The sequence below is a fragment of the Bubalus bubalis genome, chromosome 11, assembly GCF_019923935.1.
Source record: "Bubalus bubalis isolate 160015118507 breed Murrah chromosome 11, NDDB_SH_1, whole genome shotgun sequence".
NCBI classification, from domain to species: Eukaryota; Metazoa; Chordata; class Mammalia; order Artiodactyla; family Bovidae; genus Bubalus; species Bubalus bubalis.
This window is the reverse complement of record NC_059167.1, coordinates 52,553,620-52,573,945: the sequence shown is the minus strand read 5'-3', so window position 1 is coordinate 52,573,945 and position 20,326 is coordinate 52,553,620. Positions and strand designations below refer to the sequence as shown.

The following is a 20,326-nucleotide window of genomic DNA, read 5'->3' as shown; positions in this document are numbered from 1 at the left end:
AGAAACTGAAAATCTGAACAGATGCATTATCAGTAAGAAGAGTGAATCAGTAACCCAAAAATCTCCCAACAGACAAAAGTCCAGAAATTACATGACTTCACTAGTGAATTCTACAAACTTTCAGAGAATTAACACCAATCCTTCTCAACTCTTCCAAAAATAAATGAGGAAGGAACATTCCCAAACTCATTTTATGAGGCCAGCATTACCAGGATATCAAAATCTAATAAGGTCACTATAAGGAAAGAAAACTACAGGTCAAACCAATATCCCTAATTAACAAAGATGCAAATAATCAACAAATATTAACAAACCAAATTTAGGAATACTTTAAAAGGAGCATATGCCGGAATCAAGTGGGATTCATTCCAGGGATGCAGGATGGTTCAGCATCCACAAAGAAATCAATGTGATACCCAACACTAATAAAATGAAGGGTAAACATCACATGATCATCTTAAAAGATGCAGAAATGGCATTTGACAAAATTCAGCATTCATTTATAATAAAAACTCTCAATAAATTGGGTATAGAAGGAATGTATTTCAACCCAATAAAAGTCATACATGGCAAGCCAATGGCTAACATCATACTCAACAGGGAAAAGCTGAAAACTTTTCCTCTTAAATAAGGAATAAGACAACTTATTTTCATAGTATCGGTAGTCCTAGCAAGAACAATTAGGCAAGAAAGAGAAAGAAAAACCAAATCAAAAAGAAATAAAACTGTCTCTATTTGCAGATGACATTGTAATATATGCAGAAAACTCTAAAGGCTACACACACACACACACACACACAAAACTGTTAGGACTCCTCTAGTGTTCCAGAGGTTCAGAATCCACCTGCCAATGCAGGGGCACAGGTTCAATCCCTGGTCCAGGAAGATTCCATATGCTTCAGGGCAACTAAGCCCATGCACCACAACTTCTGAGCCTATTCTCTAGAGCCCATGAGCCGCAAATACTGAAGCCCACAGGACCTACAGCCGTGTTCCACAACAAGAGAAGCCATTGCAAGGAGAAACCTGAACACCGCAACTAGAGAATAGCTCCCACTCACTGCAACTACTACAGAAAGCTCATGTGCAGCAATGAAGACCCAGAGCAGCCCAAAATTTTTCTCAAAATTAAAAAGTAAAAGACTCTTAGAATAAAAATATTCAGTAAAGTTGTAGGATAAAAAATCAACATACAAAAATCAATTGCACTTCTATACACTAGTAAAGAACTACTGGGAAGAGAATTTTTTTTAACTCCCATTTACAATTGCATCAAAAGGAATAAAATACCTAGGAATAAATTTAACCAAGGGGGTGACTTGCAGGCTGAACACCATAAGACTGATGAAAGAAACTGAAGGAGACATGACAAATGGCGGTCAAGTGAGCAAGATGCATCAGGATCAGGACTGATGGGGACTCACTGCTGGACCCCCAGGCACACAGCTTGGTCCTGATCCCCCTGGTGTGACTCTCTGTGCTCAGGGCCACGACTGAGACTGGGGACTCTGGACTGGGATCAGGCAACTTTATTTTCCCAGATGTCCCTGGGCGAGGTACAACTGCCAGGAAGGGGATGGGTTCCTCCCTTCCTAACAGCCTCCAGGCCTATAGTGGGCTCATTCCGGACACCAGAATTCAGGAATTCACTTCCAAGTTTCACCATAGTCCACCCTCAACCAGTGCAAGCACATAGAGACATTTTGCCACCATCTTTGGTCAATATCACAGCCTTTGTATGTGTATGAAGAAAGTTTCCTTTTTTCCGTCCTGCTGCTGGTGAACCATTGTTTCACACCATACACAAAAATCAACTCATAATGGAATAAAGATGTGACCATAAGGCCCTGAAATCATAAAACTTCTAGAAGAAAACAGGGGGTAAGGTCCTTGACATTGATCTTGGCAATGGTTTTCTGGATTTACACCAAAAGCAAAGGCAACCAGAGCAAAAATTTAAAAGCAGGACTACATCAAACTAAAAAGTTTCTGCACATCAAGGGAAACCATCATGGAAATGAAAAAGCAACTCAGGATGGGAGAAAATAATCGCAAATCATGTATCTGATAAAGGTTGCTGCCGCTGCTAAGTCGCTTCAGTCGTGTCCGACTCTGTGCGACCCCATGGACTGCAGCCTACCAGGCTTCTCTGTCCATGGGATTCTCCAGGCAAGAACACTAGAGTGGGTTGCCATTTCCTTCTCCAATACATGAACGTGGAAAGTGAAAGTGAAGTTACTCAGTCGTGTCTGATTCTTAGCGATGCCGTGGACTGCAGCCTACCAGGCTCCTCCATCCATGGGATTTTCTGGGCAACAGTACTGGAGTGGGGTGCCATTGCCTTCTCCCTGATAAAGGTTAATATCCATTATATATATTATATATAAAATATTTATATCCTATATATAATACAAATATATCCTATATATAATACAAATATATTCTATATATTGTATTATAATTATATATATCATATATAATTACATGTAATATATATACATTATAATATATAATATAGCATATAATATATATGTTATATATTATATATATTATATTGTATATTATATGTTATATACTATGTTATAATTATATAATCATATATATTTATATTTATAATCATATAATTATATATTATTAATTATATAATATATAATATAAATATTTAATAATATAATATATATATAAATCATGCAACTCAATGGCAAAAAAAAAGTCTGATTAAAAGAAGGCAGATCTGAACAAACATTTTCATGAATAAGAAATAAAGATGGCTAACAAGCACACAAAAAGATGCTCAATGTTGCTAAATGTTAGAGAAATACAAATCAAAACAACAGTGAGGTATTGGGTCCTGTGTGAAGGACTCACAGGAGCTGAGCCAGAGAATGACTATTATCCTGTGAGAATGACTATTATAAAAAAGTCTACCAATAACAAACAGTGGCCAGTATGTGGAGAAAAGAGAACCCTTCTTCATTTGTTGGTGGAAAGATAAATTGGTGTAGTCACTACGGAAAACAGTATGGAAGTTTCTTTAAAAAATTGTTTTAAATAGAACCACCATATGATCTAGCAATTCCACTTTTGGGAATTCATCCAAAGGAAACTAAAAGAATAACTGCAATCCCATGTTATTACAGTACTGTTTACAATAGTCAAGACATGCAAACAATCTAAATGTCCACTGTTGGATAAATGGATTAAAATAATGTGCAATATAGCCATTCCCTTCTCCAGGGGATCTTCCTGACCCAGGGATTGAACCCCTGGTCTCCTGCATTGTAGGCAGATTCTTTAAGTGCATTATTCCACACATAATGGAATATTAGCCATAAAAATAAAATCTTGCATTTATGACAACAGGGATGAGGGCATTTATACTAAGTGAAACAAAGCAAACTGAGAAAGACAAATATTGAATGATCTCACTTACATGTGGAATCTAAAAACAAGCGAAAACTCCAAACTCACAGACGCAGAGAAGCGATTAGTGGTTATCAGAAGCAGGAAGTCAGGGATGGGCAAAAATGGATGAAGGGGGTCGAAAAGTAAATACTTCCAGTTATAAAACAAATAAGGCCTGGGGATGCAACGTACAGCATGGTGACTATAGTTAATAATACTCAACTGTATATTTGAAAGTTGCTAAGAGATAAATTTTGTTAAGTTTTCATCACAAGAAGAAAAATTGTGTAACTATGCATGGTAATAGATGTCAACTAGATTATTGTGATGATCAGTTTCAATATTACATATAATGAATCAACATTGCATACCTGAAACTAACATAATGTTCTAGGTCAATCATCTCTTAAGTAAAAAAGAAAGATTTACACATGTTGCCAGACTGGCAAGAGCTTATGTGTGTCCAGCTCCATAAAGCAGGATTAAGTAGCACTAATTGCTGCTCTAAGATTGGAGATGGGAAAAAGCAACAATAAAACTATTTACCATCTCTCTTTCTATTAATAATTTATTGACCAGAGATGTATTAATATGTCTTTTGTTACCGAAACATTATTGGACCAGAGTGTTTCAATATTAACTCACGTAACAAATCACACTGGCCACAGGCATTAGCGTCTACAAAAATCCCCCAGTCAATAAGGTGTTAAGGGGCTTCCCTGGTGGTCCAGTCATTAAGAATCCACCTTGCATTGCAAGAGACATGGATTTGATCCCCAGTATGGGAAGATCCCCGGAGAAGGCAATGGCAACCCACTCCAGTACTCTTGCCTGGAAAATCCCATGGACAGAGGAGCCTGGTAGGCTGCAGTCCATGGGGTCGCGAAGAGTCGGACACGAGTGAATGACTTCACTTTCACTTTTCACTTTCATGCATTGGAGAAGGAAATGACAACCCACTCCAGTGTTCTTGCCTGGAGAATCCCAGAGACGGGGGAGCCTGGTGGGCTGCCGTCTATGGGGTCGCATAGAGTCGGACACGACTGAAGCAACTTAACAGCAGCAGCATGGGAAGATCCCACATGCATCAGGGCAACTAAACCTGCGTGCCACAACTACTGAAACCCATGTGTCTAGAGCCCTGCTCCACAAGAGAAGCCACCGCAGTGAGAAGTTCACACACCACAATGAAGAGTGCACCCCACTTACCACCACTAAAGAAAGCCCACGTGCAGCAACAAAGACTCACCACAGTAAAAAAATAAATAAATCTTAAAAAAAATAATAATGTATTAAAAGAAGGGCACACTCAGCAAGATTTTCAATGACCAAATAGCTATTTTTTGATAAACCAAATAACTTATAGCCATACCTTGAAAATTAAACTCTTAAGCACTACATGGCTATAAAATAAGTACAGAAACTATTCTGCAAAGTAATTAAAACAATTAAATTTTTAATTTTTACCTAATTTAGCTACTTGATTGAGGATAGGTGATGGCAGTGAGATAGGCAGAGAGCAAAGCTGGGCCCTAACTCTGGCTGTTGCTTCTTTAGAAACAACTCTGAGACCTGACCACAGTGCTTGCAGGTGCCAGCCCAACCCCCAGTGGGTGCAGCCCAACCCTCAGGAGCAGTGGACCAGGAGATGCCCTCCTGCCCACTCTCCTTTTGCATCAGCAGATCCCTGCTCTTGTCCTGTTTTCTGCAGTGGCTATGATAAATGGGCCCACTCTGAGCTGGGAGTGCTGCCCTCAGAACAAGCAGAGGCTCAGGGACATTGATGCTGCTGCCCAGTCTTGCCCCCACCCCCAGGTCAGGGGCTGGGCACCAGCTTCAGGATGTGTGGTTCTGGGTACCCTGAAATAGAGGGGCATGGGCCCAGTTACAACTCTTGGACTTGAAATCCACTTTTAGTTACCCTGAGTTTCCCCCTGCCTGGCCTCTATCAACTGCTCTATCCATCCAATCTATCTATCCAATGCTCCTCCATCCATGGAATTTCCCAGGCAAGAATACCGGAATGAGTTGCCGTTTCCTTCTCCAGGGGATCTTCCTGACCCAAGGAATGAACCCACATCTCCTGCACTGGCAGGCAGATTCTTTACCACTGAGCCATATCAGAAGCCTGATCCAATGCACACAAACTCTAAAACAGGGATGGAAAAGGGAATCTATCTCAGGTAAGCAGATCTGCTCCTGTACCTGGAAAGGCTAGATGAGGACAACCCCAAGGGCAAGCTGAGTTTGGACTGAAGAAACTGACAAAAGAAAGAGGCAACCCCAGGCTTTCTGACTTCGGCCCCAGACTTGACCACCAAGCCAGCTGGTGAATGGGCCCTCTTCAGGAGCTCAAGACCAAGAAACGGGCTGGGCTGCTCCATGTCTGCTGGGGAGGGAATCCTGAACAGCTTCCCCTAAAAGAGTGGTTCCCAGAGGAGTGTCCTGTTAATTGTAAAGAAATTATCTGGCCCTGTTGAGCAGTTCTACACACAATGAATAAAAGAACAAAAACAGAACAAGAAAGTTAAAGTCATCTCTAAAGCAGCTCTCCAGGCCCATCTGTTCTGTTCTCATCCTTTCAGGTACAACATGGACTGAGGGTGAGACCATGGTGCTCCCGGATGGATAAGGAGCCTGGCTCCCCACATGAGCTGCATTGGCCAGCTGACTTCTGCTGGGAAGAATGAAGAGATCTGGGAAGGCTTCCCAGGGAATATGACTGCCTGAGACATTGGAAGGCAGTCTGACCATGGGAAGGAGGGGAGGGAAGGGGCTTTCCAGACAGAAGGACAGCATGTGGACACCTCTGAATGTATGAAGATAGAGGGAGGCTTCCAGTAGGACAGATGACAAGAGGCTGAAGCTCTTGAGTTGGGACAACAGCCACAGATGAGGCTGGCAGCATGAACAAGTAGCTTGTTCATGAGATACCTTTTAGGCTAAGGTGAGAAGTTAACCTTTTTCCCTCTGTGACAAGGTGACACAGAAGAAGCTATATAACTACCTGCCTGTTGGTGGGGTGCATATACACCTGAGTAAGACTAGAGCAGAGGACCCAGGTAGGAGCGTGTTAGACTAGCTCTCAGTTAAATTAAGCCACCTGGGAGAGCAACACTATCAGAACTTGCCTAACACACTCACAAAGCTAGGCATGGGGCCACGCACGTGACATGTATTGATCATTTATCCCCACAGCAAGCCCACGAGGAAGGCACTATTACTAGTATTTCCTTTACATTTGAAATGAGGCAGGGAGAAGCTGAACAATCTCCCCTTTGCTGCATAGCCGTGAGGACAGAGTCAGAATCCACCAATGCTCTCAACCACTACATGTCCTCTCCTGAAGCTGGGGAAAAGTGGCCATCACATTCTAGAGATGGCTGTTAGGAGGCAGAATTGAAAGGACTTTATGGTGGATGGAGTATGAGAAGAGGAAGAGTCACGAATGATTCCCAAATTTCTAGCTTGGGTATCTGAATAGAAGGTGATATCTCTCACAGAAAATGGTCCACATGGAGGGGTGGGGAGGGACTTCAAGGAGGAGAAGCAAATGCTTCTGGAAAGTGACAAAAGCCTGAAAAGTCTGAAGGGTTTATGGGAGATCTTAGGAAGGGCAGAAGCAGTGGGTTAGCTGAGAGTGGGTTAAGGGGAGGAAGCAAGGTAGAGAAATAGAGTGTGTAGACAACTCCAGAGATAAGCTTGGCTATGAATAGAGAAGGGAGTGAAATGTCCCTTGAAAAGGGATTTTGCTTTCACTTTTTTGTTACTATGACAAGACCCAAGCAGCTCCTACCTCACGACAAGAGGGACTATGAAGGGGTTGAGTGGGTCAGTACAGAGTGAAGGAATTTGCCATATGGTGATTCCTGTTTTATCTAGAGGAGGGGGGTGGTGATAAAGCATTTTACAGATCTGTTAGATGGTCAAGATCATGGTCTGTGCAAGACCACACAGGCTTCTCAACCTGTGTTCTTTCTGTTACACAGATTAAAAGGTTTCTTTTGCTTTTTCTCAAACAAGCAGCTTTAAAATGTTACTTTCTGTATAAAGTGGAATTATAATATTTCACCTGTAAGTTAATCTTGTTTCATGGATTGCTTTTTCTTTCAAGAGAGGACTTAACTTCAAACAGGTTTGGAGAGAAAGTGTACTGCACAGTATTTGAAATACATGTTCTATTCTGGAGATTGGAAGGCTTGTCTACTGAGGGGGATGAGGAATCACTTATGAGTTTTAGATTGCAATACAGACTTTAGAAATTCACTTACAGAAGTCAGTCAGAAAACAAATATCATATATAAACACACATATATGGAATCTAGAAAAATGGTATTGATGAACCTATTTGAATAGAAGGTCTGGAGACACAGATGTAGAGAATGGACTTATGGACACAGTTGGGGAGGGGAAAAGTGGGACGAATAGAGAAGGTAGCATCAACATAAATACACTATCATGTTTAAAATGGATAGCTGGTGAGAAGTTGCTATATAAAACAGGGAGCCCAGTCTGGTGCTCTGTGATGACCTAGAGAAGTGGGAAGGGGGAATGGGAGGGAGGCTCAAGAGGAAGGGGATACATGTAGAGTTATGGCTGATTCACATCGTTGTACAGCAGAGACCAACACAACATTGGTAAATTAAAAAAAGAATAAAAAGAAATTCACTTACAAGTTGTGCACCGAAAAATCTCGAGAAAAAATTAGAAGTTTCTCCATTTTGAACTGTATAAAATAAAAAGAGAAAAAAGTAAAGAGTCAAACTAAAGATCATGGAGGCTAGATTGGTTTGGATGATGTTTTTAACCTTTTATAGTGAGAGTGGGGGACAGACTCAATGACCAAGAACCACAGTCTGTGTGGTAATATATCTAAATATAGATAGATGTAATGGAATCTATCCTAGATTCCTAGAGTAATGGAAATAAAAACAAACCAGTGGGAACTAATTAAAATTAAAAGTTTTTGTACAATGAAGGAAACTATGAACAAGGTGAAAAGACAGCCCTCAGAATGAGAGAAAATAACAGCAAATGAAACAACTGACAAAGGATTAATTTCCAAAATATACAAGCAGTTAGTATAACTCAATACCAGAAAAACAAACAACCCAAACAAAAAGTGGGCAGAAGACCTAAACAGACATTTCTCGAAAGAAGAAATACAGGTGGCTAAAAGACACATGACAAGATGCTCAACATCACTCATTATTCAGTTCAGTTCAGTCGCTCAGTTGTGTCTGACTCTTTGCAACCCCATGAATCGCAGCACGCCAGGCCTCCCTGTCCATCACCAACTCCCAGAGTTCACTCAAACTCATGTCCATTGAGTTGGTGATGCCATCCAGCCATCTCATCCTCTGTCATCCCCTTCTCCTCCTGCCCCAATCCCTCCCAGCATTAGAGTCTTTTCCAATGAGTCAACTCTTCACATGAGGTGGCCAAAGTACTAGAGTTTCAGCTTTAGCATCAGTCCTTCCAAAGAACACCCAGGACTGATCTCCTTTAGAATGGACTGGTTGGATCTCCCTGCAGTCCAAGGGACTCTCAGGAGTCTTCTCCAACACCACAGTTCAAAAGCATCAATTCTTCAGCACTCAGCTTTCTTCAGAGTCCAACTCTCACATCCATACATGACCACTGGAAAAACCATAGCCTTGATTGGACGGACCTTTGTTGGCAAAGTAATGTCTCTGCTTTTGAATATGCTATCTAGGTTGGTCATAACTTTCCTTCCAAGAAGTAAGTGTCTTTTAATTTCATGGCTGCAATTTCCATCTGCAGTGATTTTGGAGCCCCAGAAAATAAAGTCTGACACTGTTTCCACTGTTTCCCCATCTATTTCCCATGAAGTGATGGGACCAGATGCCATGATCTTAGTTCACTCATTATTAGAGAAATGCAAATCAAAACTACAATTCAAAATTACCTCACATGGGTCAGGATGGCCATCACCAAAAATCTACAGACAGTAAATGCTGGAGAGGATGTGGAGAAAAGGGAACCCTCTTGCACTGTTGGTGGGAATGTAAACTGATACAGGCACTATAGAAGACAGTATGGAGATTCCTTTAAAAACTAGGAGTAAAACTATCATACGATCCAACAATCCCACTAATTGGCATATACCCTGAGGAAACTGGGTATTGAAAAAGACACATGTACCCCAATGTTCATTGCCACACTATTTACAATAGCTAGGACCTGGAAGCAACCTAGATGTCCATCAACAGATGTGGTACATATATACAATGTACATACAATGGAATATGACTCAACCATAAAAAGGAACACATTTGAGTCAGTTCTAATGAGGTAGGTGAACCTAGAGCCTATTATACATAGTAAAATACGTCAGAAAGAGAAAAACAAATATTGTATATTAATGCATATATAAGGAATCTAGAAAGATGGTACTATTTGATGAACCTATTTGCAGGGCACTAATAGAGATGCAGCACAGAGCACAGACTTGTGGACACCGCAGGAAGGGGAAGGAGAGGGTGGGACAAATGTAGAGAGTAACATGGAAACATATATACTACCATATGTAAAATAGATAGCCAGAGGAAATTTGTTATATGACTCAGGGAGCTCAAACCGGGGCTCTGTGACAACCTAGCGGGGTGGGATGAGGTGGGAGGTGGGAGGGAGTTTCAAGAGGGAGGGGACATGTTGGTGTATGACAGAAGTGAAAGTTGCTCAGTCGTGTCCGACTCTTTGCAACCCCATGAACTAGAGAGTCCATGGAATTCTCCAGGCCAGAATACTGGGGTGGGTAGCCTCTCCCTTCTCCAGGGGATTTTCCCAACCTAGGGATCGAACCCAGGTCTCCCTCATTGCAGGCAGGTTCTTTACCAGCTGGGCCATAAATATGACAGAAACCAACACATTATTGCAAAGTGATTACCCTTTGGTTAAAAACAAACATTTTAAAGATAAAAGCATGGAGAAACTCAAGTTTAAAAAATAAATAAAATTGTAAAAGTCATTCTACCCATACATTTATAAAGTTTAATCTTTTTGCTTAGAACTATATGCTAGGCAATTACTCAGAGCTTGAGGACCACTTTGTAAACATTGTTTGAATGATAATATGAGGTCCCAGGTCAGAGACATCTTAGCTCATTTCCTCATTCAAAGGGCCCCTACTGGGCAGCGAGTATCTGCCATCTGCTTGTTTGCATAGTCAGGTGGAGACCAGGGGGTACAGCTGAGAGGAGTGGGGGGCCTTATCCTCTGAACAATACAATTTCTTTGACTGATTGGTCTTAAATTTTACTGGGTTAAAGCAATTAAAAAAAAAAAAAAAGTCAACCAGCAGGAAAATACTAGTTTTGATCATTCAAGGACTACAATGTCTTTTTTTTTTTTTTTTCCTGTCTTCTAGTTCCTGATACAACAATTATTTGTTTAAGCTCCCATGGGCTTGGCCTGGCTGAGAGTTTTGGACAGGCTGAAGTATTTCACGTCACAGCTTTCAGTAAATAGGGTAATAGGTTTACTGTTCCTATGTTGTCCAAGAGGAAAGAGACATGGCCAAGCATGTCAAACGCCTGGTCAAACAAATTATAAAGCACCTGACAGATGCTACCTCCCACAGAACTGCAGGAATTCTTCCTCATCCCCACCCTCTCACATACCCCCTTATCCCTGTCAAAATAGGCTAGACCATGCTCAGTCATACAGCCTAATGCTCCTATATTGAGCCTTGGACTTGCTAGACTACCCTTCCTCTCCATATTGTAGACTTCCTCCAAGTTCAAACCCTTCCAATGTGATTTCACCAGGCTAACATATCATAGGATTTAATCAATTGCTGGGAGCAATTTTTCTGAGCTTTCTTAATCTATAAAAAGGGAAGAATGTTGTTTAGTCATATCATTCCAGGGATCTGAAATTACGTTTACTTCTGCCAAGAGAAAAGATGGTGATAAGGAAGTGTTTCCACATGGAAGTGACCTTAACATCCTCAAGTGAAGGAGGCTGATATTTCTTACCATACATTAGTTTCACTACTTGGCCTCACAATGCTGAGATAAGGACACTGGACCACTAAGAAGCCATGCCACTCCATCTAAAGGGCTGGTGTTAGGATGAACTAAATCCGATGAGAAAGGAGCCACTGCACCACTTCTGATGCAGCAACTGTGGGGGATTCAGCGCCCTGACCACACAGCACCCACTGCAGTGCACTCCCTGCTTGCCCAATGCTGTATTGCAGGCACCAAAGCGGAATCACAATCCCTGGGTTCAAATCCAAATTTGCTACTTCTTAGCAGTATGACTTTCTTGGAAGTGTTACTTAACTTCTCTGCACCCTGTGAAAAAATGGAACATTTCCTGCCATGTCAGTAAGCAAAGCATGTCACAGTCATCAGCCATCGCAGCCCTTCTTCATGTGAGCCTTAGGAAACTCAAGATGTGAAAACACAGAATACTGACCCCAGATAGTTGAGGTGCATATGAAAGGAATGATTTCAGTGAGCACAGACTCTTGCATCTTTCCATGCATGGAAAAGTGCTAAGTTCCTTGAGATATCTGGTTTTCGTTCATTAATAATAACCCATTGTTGCAAAACTCCTCGCTCCTCCCCTCAGCTCCCTGGAGCAGTTTCTCAGAGCTATATGAAACACTGTCTCCCAGGCTACAGGCCTATTTTGCCCCAAATAAAACTTAACTCACAACTCTCACATTGTATATTTTTTTAAGTCAACACTTGGTTTCCTCATCAAGAATGAGTTCTGGACTTCCCTGGTGGTACAGTAGATAGGAATTTGCCTTCCAGTGCAGGGGATATGAGTTTGATCCCTGGTCCCAGAATATTTCACATGTCCCATAGTAACTAAGCTCATACACCACAACTACTGAGCCTGAGTACTGGAACTACTGAAGCCTGCTCACCTGGAGCCTATGCGCTGCAACAAGAGAAACCGCTGATAGGAGAAGCCCACGCACTGAAATGAAGAGTTGCCCCTGCTCACCACAGAGAAAGACCATGTGCAGCAACAAAGACCCAGCACAGCCATGAATAAACAAATAAACATTTTAAAAAGAATGAGTTCTACTTCACAGAGCTACAATAAAAAATGTATGTATGTAAAACCTTAAGAGCAGTACAAACAATAGCTGGGCCCAAAGAAATGCTCTATAGATGTTAGTTACTATTAATTAGATGCTTTTTTGAGATCTATGTCAACTCTTTCCTTCTCTTTGAAGAAAAGTCCTTTTCTAGAGAAGCAACAGTGAGTAACCCATGGTTCCAGGGAAACCACCATTTACTTGGCCATTCAACAAATCAATATTGAGCACTGAGCGCTCTCAAACTTTAAAAATACGGAGGGATTATGGTAATCCCTCTTGCTAATAAAACTTGCTCTAAATCTTATCTGCTTAATGCTTGTTTAGTGCTTTTTATGGACTAGACATAGCAAAATGTTTCACTCATTTAGTTTGATAGCAATCCTATGAATATGTTGCTGTTATTCCCATTTCACAGATGATAAAATAGAGGCTTAGAGTTCTCAAGTAAACTGCCTAGATCAGCCAAGGAGGTGAGGAGAAAGGGCCACTTCAGTGTGTGTGTATCTTCAGCAAAGGGAAGCATATCTTATCCCTGTTTGTACCACTCAGAGCCTTGCATTTAGCAAGCTCTCCAAAGTATTTTTGGAGTCATTAATTATTAATAGTGCGCAACTAGCTTGAGCGTTAAGAAAACCTAAACTTCACAATTTTTTACTTTTGAATAATACTTGTCAATATATCCAGCAAAACACTTATTTAATAATAGCTCTAGCATAATTAGTTATCCACCTAGAAGACAAAGTTAGACCCGTACCTCATTCCATGTACAAATAAATCCAAACTGATTAAAAGTTTTAATATAAAAATGTTAGAAAAACAAAGGATATTTGTATTGCTTAAAGGGAAATGTGATTTTAAAAAAAGAAAGATAGGTAACACAGATGCTATAAATAAAATCTTAAAACCTTGAGACTTAACAGTCTAGAAGTTAAACATTTTAGTATGGCAAAATACACCACAAGCAAAGTTAAGTAACAAACAGTAAGCCAGGGAGAATATGTTCCCTTAACATCCGTAATAAATGATCTCTTCTATATGACAATTATAGGCTGCGTGTCCTGCTGAAATCTGCAGGTGTATGTCTTGTGACCAGTCCATGGTATCTTATCAGGTGGGTACAGAGATGACGGAGTAGAAGACCATGCACTCATCTCCTGCGAGAACACCAAAATTGCAAATAGCTGCTGAACAACCATAGACAGAAGAATGTTGGAACCCACCAAAAAAAAGATACCCCGCATCCAAGGGCAAAGGAGAAGCCACAACAAATGGTAAGAGGGGGCAATCGCATTTAAAATCAAGCCTCATACCTGCCAGAGATGCTTGGAGGGCACAGACAAAACCTTGTGCACACCAAGATGGAGGGAAAAGAGCAGGACCCCATAAGAGACTGAGACAGACCTGCCTTTGACTGTTTGAGGGGCTCCTGCAGAGGCATGAGTCAGCAGTGGCCTGCCATGGGGACAAAGACTCTGGCAACAGCAGTCCTAGAAGGCACAGTGTGTGCGTAAGCCTTCTTAAAGAAGGTCACCACTAGTCCCAATATAGAACTGGGGTGGGCGACTCACAAACTTGAGAACAATTACACCAAAGAATTTCTCACACTGCTATGAAAGTTCTAGGCCCCACAGCAGACTTCCCAACCTGGGGATCTAGCAAAGGACTGCGTATAGCCAGGAATCTGATTTTGAAGGTCCACAGGATTTCATTACAGGACTTCCAGAGGACTGGGGAAACAGACTCTTGGAGGGCATGAACAAAACTTGTGCATACCAGGACCCAGGAAAAAGTAGCGTGACCCACAAGAGACTGAGCCAGACTTGCCTGTGTGCTTAAGAGTCTCTGGCAGAGGCATGGATTGACAGTGGACTGCCCCAGAGTCAGGAGCACTGACTACAAAGGTCTTGGGAGGCCCAAGGTCAAGCAGGCTTAACTCCTTTTGCCAACCCCTATCATAGTCTGGCCTCAGGCCAAACTAGTGGGAGGGAACACAGCCTCACCCATCAGCAGAGAATTGGATTAAAGACTTACTAATCATGACCTTACCCACCAGAACAAGACCCAGATTTCCCCACAGCCACTCCCTCCCATCAGGAAGCTTGCACAAGCTTGCAATGAAAAATGAACCCTCCTCCCCTCCCCCATCAGTGGGTGCCCAATATGCTACAGGAGAAGAGCAGAGAAATAGCCCCAGAAGGAATGAAGAGGCTGAGCCAAAGCAGGAACAACACCTAGTTGTGAATGTGTCTGGTGGTGAAAGTGAAGTCCGATGCTGTAAAAAACAATATTGCATAGGAACCTGAAATGTTAGGTCCATGAATCAAGGTAAATTGGAAGTGGTCAACAGGAGATGGCAAAAGTAAACATCAAAATTTTAGGAATTAGTGAACTAAAATGGATATGATGGGGCAAATTTAATTCAGATAACCATCATATCTACTACTGTGGGCAAGAATCCCTTAGAAGAAATGGAGTAGCCCTCATAGTCAACAAAAGAATCCAAAATGCAGTACTTGGGTGCAAAAAAATCTCAAAAATGACAGAATGATCTTGGTTCATTTCCAAGGCAAACCATTCAATATCACAGTAATCCAAGTCTATGCCCCACCTACTAATGTCAAAGAAGTTGATGTTGAATGGTTCTATGAAGACCTACAAGACCTTCTAGAACACCAAAAAAAAAGATGTCCTTTTCATCATTGGGGATTGGAATGCAGAAGTAGGAAGTCAGGCAAGTTTGGTCTTGGAGTACAGAATGAAGCAGGGAAAAGGCTAATAGTGTTTTGCCAAGAGTACGCACTGGTCATAGCAAACACACTCTTCCAACAACACAAGAGACAACTCTACACATGGACATCACCAGATGGTCAATACCAAAATCAGATTGATTATATTCTTTGAAGCCAAAGAAGGAGAAGCTCTATAAAGTCAGCAAAAATGAGACCAGGAGATGATTGTGGCTCAGATCATGAATTCCTCATTGCAAAATTCAGACTTAAATTGAAGAAAGTAGAGAAAACCACTAGATCATTCAGGTATGACCTAAATCAAATCCCTTACAATTATACAGTGAAAATGACAAATAGATTCAAGGGATTAGATCTGATAGAGTGCCTGCAGAACTATGGACGGAGGTTCATAACATTGAACAAGAGGCACTTATCAAAACCATCACCAAAAAAATTAATGCAGAAAGGCAAAATGGTTGCTTAAGAGGCCTTCTGAGAAAGAAGAGAAGTGAAACACAAAGGAGAAAAGAAAGATATAGCCATCTGAATGCAGAGTTCAAAAGAATATCAAAAAGAGACAAGAAAGCCTTCCTAAGTGAACAATGCAAAGAAATAGAGGAAAACAATAGAAGGGGAAAGACTAGAGATCTCTTCAAGAAAATTAGAGATATCGAGGGAACATTTCATGCAAAGATGAGCACAATAAAGGACAGAAACAGTATGGACCTCACAGAAGCAGAAGATATTAAGAATAGGTGACAAGAATACCCAGAAGAACCATACAAAAAAGATCTTAATGACCCAGATAACCACAATCATATGGTCACTCACCTAGAACATGAAGTCAAGTGAGTTTTAGGAAGCATCACTACAAACAAAGCTAGTAGAGGTGATGGAATTTCAGCTGAGCTATTTCAAATCCTAAAAGATGATGCTGTTAAAATGCTGCACTCAGTATGCCAGGAAACTTGGAAAACTCAGCAGTAGCCACAGGACTGGAAAAGGTCAGTTTTCATTCCAATCCCAAAGAAGGGCAATGCCAAAGAATGTTCAGAGTACCACACAATTGCACTCATTTCTCATGCTAGCAAACTAATTCTCAAAATCCTTCAAGTTAGGCTTCAACAGTGTGTGAACCAAGAACTTTCAGATGAACATGCTGGATTTAGAAAAAGCAGAGGAACCAGAGATCAGATTGCCAACATCGTTGGATCATAGAAAAAGCTAAAGAATTCCAGAAAAACATCTATTTCTGCTTTATTGACTACGCTAAACCTTTTGACTGTGTGAAAGTAAAGTGTCCAACTCTTTGCAATCCCATGGACTGTAACCTACCATGCTCCTCCGCCCATGGGATTTTCCAGGCAAGAGTACTGGAGTGGGTTGCCATTTCCTTCTCCAAAGGATCTTCCCAACCCAGGGATCGAACCTGGGTCTCCTGCCTTGTAGGTAAATGCTTTACCATATGAGCCACCAGGGAAGTCACTGTGTAGATCACAACAAACTGTTGAAAATTCTTAAAGAGATAGAAATACCAGACCACCTTACCTGCCTCCTGTGAAACCTGTATGCTGGTCAAGAAGCAGAAGTCAGAACCAGACAGGGAACAACAGACTGGTTTCAAATTGCGAAAGGAGTATGTAAAGGCTGTGTATTTTCACCCTGCTTATTTAACTTATATGCAGTGTGTGAGGAAGCATTTAACGGGAGGCTTCCTGTGTGCTGTTTTGGGTCTGTCAGGAATTCTCTGTTCCTTATTAATTCCTGAATATTCAGGAATTAAGAGGAGAGGCAAGCCTCTCCTGGGGGGCAGGGGGGTGGGGGGGGGTGGAGCTGAGGAATCCAGGCATTTCCTTCGTTAGTTTTTCTATATGGTAATAAGTACCCTTTTCCTTCTTGTGAACCATATGGTAAAAGTGATTGTTTACAACTCTCTCTCTCTTTAATATGGATCGCCTATGTTTTGTAAGTCTGGAATTTTAATCTTTATCTTTGCTGAGAATAACTATAGTATATATGCCCACACTATGTTGATTAAAACACCTCTGCTCCATCAGAGCTTTGGTCCCCGTGTCTTGCTTTCTCTCTCTCTCCCTCTCTCTCTTTTTCAGGCTGATCCCCTGGAGCGCAGAGGCTCTCTGAGTTCACTTTCCTGCCCGGGCTTCCAAGACCCTCTTGAGAAGGCACTCTGTGCCTTCAACCCATCGAGAGGGCACCTGAGGTCTCTGTGAACAGAGCAAGCCCTGTGTCAGGGGCTTTATTGGCTTTCTGTGTAAACCAAGGAATATCAGCCTCTTTATCTCTCCTTTACTTTCTTATCAGTCTACTCTGGACCACCAGGTTCTGGTCCATGAAAGGACCTCAACAGCAGAGGACATATGAGAAATGCCAAGCTGGATGAAGCACAAGCTGGACTCAAGATCGCCGGGAGAAATATCAATAACCTCAAATATGCAGATGACACCACCCTTACGGCAGAGGCTCTTGATGAAAGTAAAAGAGGAGAATGAAAATGCTGGCTTAAAACTCAACATTCAAAATACTAAGATCATGGCATCTGGTCCCATCACTTCATGGCAAATAGATGGGGAAACAATGGAAACAGTGACAGACTTTATTTTCGGGCTCCAAAATCATTGCAGACAGTGCTTGCAGCCTTGAAATTAAGAGACTTGCTCCTTGTAAAAAAAGCTATGACAAACCTAGACAGCATATTAAAAAGCAGAGACATTATTTTGCCTACAATGGTCTGTATAGTCAAAGCTATACAGCTTTGTATATACAAAGCTATACAGTCAAAGCTATACAGCTATACATGACTATTTTTCCAGTAGTCATGTATGGATGTGAAAGTTGGACAATAAAAAGCTGACCACCAAAGAACTGATGATTTAGAATTGTGGTGCTGGAGAAGACTCTTGAGAGTCTCTTGGACAGCAAGGAGATCAAACCGGTCAATCCTAAAGGAAATCAATCCTGAATATTCATTGGAAGGACTGATGCTAAAGTGAAGCTGCAATACTTTGGCCACCTGATGCGAACAGCCGACTCATTGAAAAAGACCCTGATGCTGGGAAAGACTGAAGTCAGATGGAGAATGGGACGACAGAGAAGGAGATAGTGGATGGCATCACTGACTCAATGGATAGGAGTCTGAACCAACTCTGGGAGATGGTGTAGGACTGGGAAGCCTGGCATGCTGCAGTCTATGGGCTCACAAACTGTCAGACATGACTGAGGGGCTGAACAACAACAGAGATTGTAGGGTAATGCACTTCAGTGGATATATAAGATACACAGAGTAAATAGTTTCTATTTAATTAACTTATTCAACACTTAAGTAAGTTAATTCTATTTAAATCCATTTAGAAGCAACTGGGATTTTTTTAAAGTGCTTTAACACACATGTTGTCTTTAGCCTGGTTGATCAGCATGGCTACCCATCTCTGGCTGTATCTGCAACATTTTTCTTCTTCCTCATTCCTCACCCACTAGCCTCATTGCTGTTCCTAGATGTTCTAGAACCTCCTGCCTCAGGACTTTTTCATGTGCAATCCCTCCCTTTGGATACTCTTACCCCACATACTCCCTTGCTTGATGCCTTACTCTGTTTATGCCTTCCTTCAAATGTCCCCTCCTCAGTCAGCCCTTCTGAGACCACAAGGGCAAGGACTCCGTTTGCTTCTGATGTGTCCCCCGTGCATAAAGCAGTACCCTGCCCATAACAAGAACTCAAACAAAAATCTGTTGAATCATAGGATTAATTAATTTTTTCACTTAATTAGAGTCTTATAATAAGATCTGTTTATCCAGGATATTTACATTTCTTGATTTGAATGTAATACACATCCTGATCTTTTTTTTCCTTTTACATCCCTCCAGCTCAACACACCTGTCTCCCTGAAGCATGTAAAGTTTCATCCTTGCCAAACGTGCCAATGTGAATTATTCATTATAGAGATTTTGCTGTCTAAACAATTCTCATGAAGCCAGCACTTGCAACAAATTCTATTGCAATATGACTCATTCTCCTTTCATCTGGTTGATGATGAAAAGCAGTCAATATGGAAATTTTAGCTATTTGCCATCTGTTAGCAAGTTGTCTCATAGCATTCTGTCCTGTGGTGATTCCAGGTTAAAGAGGCACTTCATTACCATTTCCTGCAATAATTTCCACCAAAATGTGAAGTTATCCTGCCCCGTTCCTGTGCTGACCTGCTGTCACACCATGGGGAGGCCTCACAACAGGCTCAGCAGGTCCCAGTAGGACACAGAGACCTGCGTGTTTTACATCAGATTGGAGAAGGATAAACGCTATTTTCATCATTGAGCCCGGGACAAGGTGTAAATAAAACATACAAAGTGGTTTAAAATCCTTGTTCTCAAGATGTAAAAATACAATAGGAGATTCAAGTTATGAAATCATGAGGCAGCTTGTTATAATGAAAGTTAGAATGAAATAGATGCTAAATAGAAGTCCAAACACTGTGCTGGGGAAAGAGACACTGAGGGGGAAAGGAGAGAAAGAGGTTTTGTGTTTAAGGATGCGGACGCTTGGGTTCAATTGCGGTAGACTCAAGGGTGTGGAGGGACTTCCCTGGCAGTCCAGTAATTAGGACTCTGAGCTTGTACTGTGGGGTGGGGTGCAGCTTTAAAACCTGGTTGGGGAACTAAGATCTTGCAAGCCATGCAACATGGCCAAAAAAGGGGAGGCTGGAGAGGAATTTAAGGTACAATAAAGAAGGGATGATTATTGGTGAAGTGGATAATAACAAGTGCTGAGGCAGACAGGACAGTCTCGGGCAAGGGGAAGGATGACTTCCTCCTCTGAGACATGGGGGCATGTGTTGAAAAGAATGCATGGGGATGTGGTGACCCCTTATTGAGCAACAGGAAAGTTTATGCCACAGTCTTCCCAGAGAAGTGGAAGGCTAGGTCACTGAGAGAATGCACAAAGAAGAATGAGGTTGCAAATGAAGATATCCCCAACAGCTGAGGGGGATAAAAGAGTAACTGAGGGTAAAGAAATGAACCCAACTGCATTGAGGGGTCAGCTAAAGAATGATCACCTAACTGTGTAATGAAGTGAAGCAACGTGGTTATGTTT

At 41.6% G+C, this 20,326-nt stretch overlaps 1 protein-coding gene across 2 annotated transcripts in view; it reads right to left on the bottom strand.

Moving 5' to 3' along the window:
* Positions 1 to 20,326, bottom strand: part of GCNT3 (glucosaminyl (N-acetyl) transferase 3, mucin type) — a 137,541-nt gene that overhangs the window by 58,737 nt on the left and 58,478 nt on the right. The window contains exon 2 of one of the 2 annotated variants that reach the window (XM_044925065.2): positions 8,079 to 8,131. The exons of the other annotated variant lie outside the window; for it this stretch is intronic. The gene's annotated coding sequence lies outside the window, so the exon portion shown is untranslated. The remainder of the gene's footprint in view (positions 1 to 8,078; positions 8,132 to 20,326) is intronic. 2 annotated transcript variants of the gene reach the window in all.